The 6,245-nt window shown below is 27.6% G+C and overlaps 1 long non-coding RNA gene across 1 annotated transcript; it reads right to left on the reverse strand.

Moving 5' to 3' along the window:
* Nucleotides 1-2,699: 2,699 nt before the first annotated feature.
* Nucleotides 2,700-4,072, reverse strand: LOC127144041 (uncharacterized). Its single transcript, XR_007815646.1, has 3 exons — nucleotides 3,876-4,072; nucleotides 3,573-3,637; nucleotides 2,700-2,854 (listed from the first exon to the last, which is right to left on the reverse strand). It is a non-coding gene; the product is annotated as an uncharacterized LOC127144041 (long non-coding RNA).
* Nucleotides 4,073-6,245: the final 2,173 nt, after the last annotated feature.

Raw genomic sequence — 6,245 nt, forward strand, 5'->3', positions numbered from 1 at the left:
TTCTTTTCCAAATAAATATAATTATATTCCATAATATAATTAACTACACTTTTCCAAATTATTAATTAAATATATATATCCATATATATATACTCAATTAATTACAATTCCACCAAAACTAACTTTTCCCTCCAAAATCTCAAATTAACTTAAGTCCTCAATTAATTTAATCAATCAAATCTTTTCCAATAAATCACTTATAACTTCCAACATGAATTATCTTAACTCAACCATAACAACTTCACTCCATAAACAATATTTATCTTTCTACAGAATAATTAATTATCATCCACAATAATTAATTATTATTTACCTTTCTTCCAAAATAATTAATTATCTTCCACAATAATTAATTATTATTTATCTTCTCCAAAAATAATTAATTATCTTCCACAATAATTAATTATTATTTATCTTTCTCCAAAAATAATTATTAATTATCTTCCACAATAATTAATTATTATTTATCTTTCTCCAAAATAATTATTAATTATCTTCCACAATAATTAATTATTATTTATCTTTCTCCAAAATAATTATCCTTTTACAAATAATTATATTTTCCCAAAATATAATTATTTTACTTTTTCTCCCTTACCAAATATCTTTTCTCCAAAATACAATTACCTTTTCCTTAAATAGTTATATTTTAACAAATATAAATATCTTTTCCTTTAACATAATAATTATATGTATATAACTTTCAACATGAATTATCTTAACCCCAACCATAGCAACTCCAGTCCATAATCAAGATTTATCTTTCTACAGAATAATTAATTATTTCCCACAATAATTAATTATTATTTATCTTTCTCCAAAATAATTAATTATCTTCTACAATAATTAATTATTATTTATCTTTCTCCAAAATAATTAATTATCTTCCACAATAATTAATTATTATTTATCTTCTCCAAAGTAATTAATTATCCTTTTACAAATAATTATATTTTCCCAAAATATAATTATTTTACTTTTTCTCCTTTAATAAATATCCTTTCTCCAAAATACAACTATCTTTTCCTTAAATAATTATATTTCAACAAATATAATTATCTTTTCCTTTAACAAAATAATTATATATATATTTCCACGTATACATATAATTATAAAATCTCCAACAAACTTTCCACCCTACGGTTTAATTAAATAACGTCCATAATTATTTAATTAAATTCAACTTCAACAACACTAAAATCCACAACTTTACTTAATCCTCTTAACCTACCATTTAATAAAAACTCAACAAACACCACGTGTCAAAACCTCTAATTAATTATATATTCATCCAAGAAATATTTAATTAATTTTAATTCCCACTTAAATCAAATAATTCTCATTAAATGGATTCAAAATAACGCCCAATAAATTAAATCTAGATAAACAAAATTAAGATAACTGACTCCAAAATTATCTAAATTTTTGGGGCGTTACAATCTTCCCTCCTTTAACAACTTTCGTCCTCGAAAGTTCTAATCTTTGAACAACTTGGGATACTTGGCTCTCACGTCTTAATTAATAACAAATTCTACCGAATTCCAAAATCTTTAATTAAATACACACACCCATGTATATATATTTAATTAATCCAACACAAAACAACCGAATATATTCCTTAACTTTGAAGTCCACTTAATGTAATACCCATAATAAGTTCCTTAAATTTATTGGGTGTTACAATCTTCCCTCGCTAAGAAACTTTCGTCCTCGAAAGTTTTAGTCCTCGTAAAATTTCGAGTATCGAGCTCCCTTGTCATACTCTTGTTCCTAAGTAGCCTTCTCAACTTTGTAACTCTGCCATAAAATTTTCCTAAGTGCAACTCTCATGTTGCGCAAAGCTTCGCTTCTCTTGACAAAATATTACTTTTCTCAAACACTTTTCTTTCCTTTACACTTATCTAAGTGAAACTTAATTCATAACTCTTCAAAAACTACATTCTATTTTCCAACTTCGGACTTCCACCCTTAGTAAGGCATTCTCCACCATTTAGCAATCTTTAGAACTCACTAATTTCTCTTTTCTTGTTTGATAAAGTTCAAACTTTTGTCCAACTATTGGCTTTCTTTAATGACATCAACTTAGCTAGTTATTCTAAAGGAGTTCGTTATTTCATCACTTGTACTTTGAACTAGCTGTAACTTATCCTTCATGGTAAACTCAAAAACAGTTTCTTGAAGTCTCACCAAAATAACTATGCACTAAAGTTTGCTTTGTTCCTTCTCCAACAACTCAATTCTAAACACAATCAAATGTGCTTGATATACTTGAACTTAACCATGCCTTTAGTTCCCTTTAAAACCACCAACATAACTTATTTCTTAGATATCCAATCACAAAACAGCTCATCACGCTGAACACGTCCAACTCTTTTGCCTACTCAATCACCCCTTTGAGCATCTTTACGTGCCAACATTTTTCTTAAAACTTTACCACCAAAGCCATCACCATTAAATCATAACATTCATGCAGTTCTAGTTTAATACAGGCAAGGTCACGTGCATATTCATAATCATGTATCATAAAATACATACCTGGCGAGTGACGAAGGACCGTAATAGCCATATATAGAGACAAAATCAGAGACTCACATCGTAAGTTAGTCTACAGAACCTAAAAGCTGACGCTCTGATACCAACTGTAACGACCCAACTCTTTATACTAAGCTGAGGTCGTTACTAAAAAGAAACGATGACAAGAGACACTTTTTGAAACGAGGGAAGAATAAATTTTCATTAAAAACGGAATATTAAAACACTGAAACATAAACGCGGAAGCAAAACTGGGTCCCCATATGGCATGTCACGGATCCTTCTCTGTCGCTCGCCAGCTTTCCTCTACCTTTACCTTCGCCTGAAATGTTAAACATAGAAAGAGTGAGTATAAACATATACTCAGTAAGGGACCTACTACTAGTCCCGCTAGGTGTCTGTTAACTTCCCATTAGAGTCCTGAAAATGGTACCCAATCTCTGGCACGTTCCCGAACACGTGCAACATGCGCTCCCGTAGGAACGAAAATCTGGTCTTCGGTGTCCCGAGGGAGCACCTAGGACATGCTGGTCTATAGTGAACCCGGGGGTAACACTAAGACAATCGGGATGCGAGGACCCCGTCGAATCACTCGAATCATATCTATATCCATGCTAGACTGGCGTCCCGTCGGACCACACAGTCCTAAATAGGTGGTGATCCCGAAGGACACCCATGCAGGTACGACTCTAATAGACAAAGTTAACAGAACACCCTATCCATAGCATGTAGCATAACATAACATCATAACATGGCATGAGTATTAATCTTAACGTCCTTAATCATGTGATTAATATATCATGCATTAACAATCATCAACAGTCATCAACAACATACTACCGGTCATTAACATAACATCAGTCATCATCATCAATCATCAACATAATAATCTCAGTCATCATCATCAACATCAACTATCATCGTAATCTCAGTATAATCATTATCATCAAATTATGCATTTTAGCTACCATCAATGCATAATCATAATTACATGCGGTCTCTTGAATTCAGTTCGAAGGTCTAGTAGGAGAATCTCTTACCTGGAGATTTTAGCCAAACAAAGGTACTCCCTAGTTGACAGTAAAATTCTCCAATTAACTTGATCCTAATCATAAAAGGAACACTTAGTATCTTAATTAATGAAATTAGCAATTGGCTAACATCCAAAAATTCTCCCAAATTAATTAACTTTCTAAAAATTGGGGTTGAAACCAATTCAACCTTGATTGGGAAAAATCCAAGATTTAGATCTTAAAAAGTTTAGCCAATTGAACCTTTTACAGAAAACCCAAATAGATCCAAAATTAAATTAATAAAATATTAATTTAATTTTATTGGCTTACCAAGGTTACTCAGATGGAGGTTGGAAAATCCTCTTATCCTTGATGAAAAATTCATCACTTTAAATCCTCAAGCTTCCAAAGAGACCAATCTTAACTTCAACTGAGGCGGCGACAGCAAAGGGTTATCTTAGAGAAGAAGATAAAGAACCTTTTTCTTTTTCCTTTAATTCCATCTTAAGCATTCCAATGCTATTTATAGACCCAAATAATAACAATAATAATAATAATTATTATTATTTCCTTTTCCTTTTCCTTTTAGGATATATATATATATAATACCAAAAAAATATACATATATCTTTATTCGCATTATCTTTCCTAAATAAATGCCTTAATCTTAGGCATTTATAACCATTAATAATAATAATAATACTTCTTTATTATTATTATTTTTCTCTCACCAAAATCTACAATAAATATATATTTATTTAAACCATTATTCTCTTTTATAAATATATATCTTTTTCGTCCAATCAAAATCAATCATCTCTCTCTTCATGAATTATTTTCTTTTCCAAATAAATATAATTATATTCCATAATATAATTAACTACACTTTTCCAAATTATTAATTAAATATATATATCCATATATATATACTCAATTAATTACAATTCCACCAAAACTAACTTTTCCCTCCAAAATCTCAAATTAACTTAAGTCCTCAATTAATTTAATCAATCAAATCTTTTCCAATAAATCACTTATAACTTCCAACATGAATTATCTTAACTCAACCATAACAACTTCACTCCATAAACAATATTTATCTTTCTACAGAATAATTAATTATCATCCACAATAATTAATTATTATTTACCTTTCTTCCAAAATAATTAATTATCTTCCACAATAATTAATTATTATTTATCTTCTCCAAAAATAATTAATTATCTTCCACAATAATTAATTATTATTTATCTTTCTCCAAAAATAATTATTAATTATCTTCCACAATAATTAATTATTATTTATCTTTCTCCAAAATAATTATTAATTATCTTCCACAATAATTAATTATTATTTATCTTTCTCCAAAATAATTATCCTTTTACAAATAATTATATTTTCCCAAAATATAATTATTTTACTTTTTCTCCCTTACCAAATATCTTTTCTCCAAAATACAATTACCTTTTCCTTAAATAGTTATATTTTAACAAATATAAATATCTTTTCCTTTAACATAATAATTATATGTATATAACTTTCAACATGAATTATCTTAACCCCAACCATAGCAACTCCAGTCCATAATCAAGATTTATCTTTCTACAGAATAATTAATTATTTCCCACAATAATTAATTATTATTTATCTTTCTCCAAAATAATTAATTATCTTCTACAATAATTAATTATTATTTATCTTTCTCCAAAATAATTAATTATCTTCCACAATAATTAATTATTATTTATCTTCTCCAAAGTAATTAATTATCCTTTTACAAATAATTATATTTTCCCAAAATATAATTATTTTACTTTTTCTCCTTTAATAAATATCCTTTCTCCAAAATACAACTATCTTTTCCTTAAATAATTATATTTCAACAAATATAATTATCTTTTCCTTTAACAAAATAATTATATATATATTTCCACGTATACATATAATTATAAAATCTCCAACAAACTTTCCACCCTACGGTTTAATTAAATAACGTCCATAATTATTTAATTAAATTCAACTTCAACAACACTAAAATCCACAACTTTACTTAATCCTCTTAACCTACCATTTAATAAAAACTCAACAAACACCACGTGTCAAAACCTCTAATTAATTATATATTCATCCAAGAAATATTTAATTAATTTTAATTCCCACTTAAATCAAATAATTCTCATTAAATGGATTCAAAATAACGCCCAATAAATTAAATCTAGATAAACAAAATTAAGATAACTGACTCCAAAATTATCTAAATTTTTGGGGCGTTACATCTATACTTTAGAACTTTAATACAGTAGATATAGTTCCAACTTGACGATAAATTTTCTTATAAACATAATTTTTCACGAACATAGAATTGTAAAAACACCTACGAAAATGCTAACATGTCCACATTGAATTACATTTAGCTTAATTACATGATCTCTATGAAGTTGAAAACATCAATACTCATTGTCACGTAAAAAGATAAACTAGTTGAAGCTTAGTCAAACCAAATAAATAACATTTTTTTAGTACAAGTGGAAATAAAAAAAATTCCGAATTACAAACTCTTTTTTTTTTTTTTAACACGTTTGTATGTCAATTGAACAAACTTTCACGATATTAGAGACCATATCGAATAATTTAACCTTACTATAATTAATCCAATTAATACATGTCAATATGTCGAAGTCGGTTTTCCAACTAAATCGC

This window comes from Cucumis melo, chromosome 11 (assembly GCF_025177605.1).
Source record: "Cucumis melo cultivar AY chromosome 11, USDA_Cmelo_AY_1.0, whole genome shotgun sequence".
Taxonomy (NCBI): Eukaryota; Viridiplantae; Streptophyta; class Magnoliopsida; order Cucurbitales; family Cucurbitaceae; genus Cucumis; species Cucumis melo.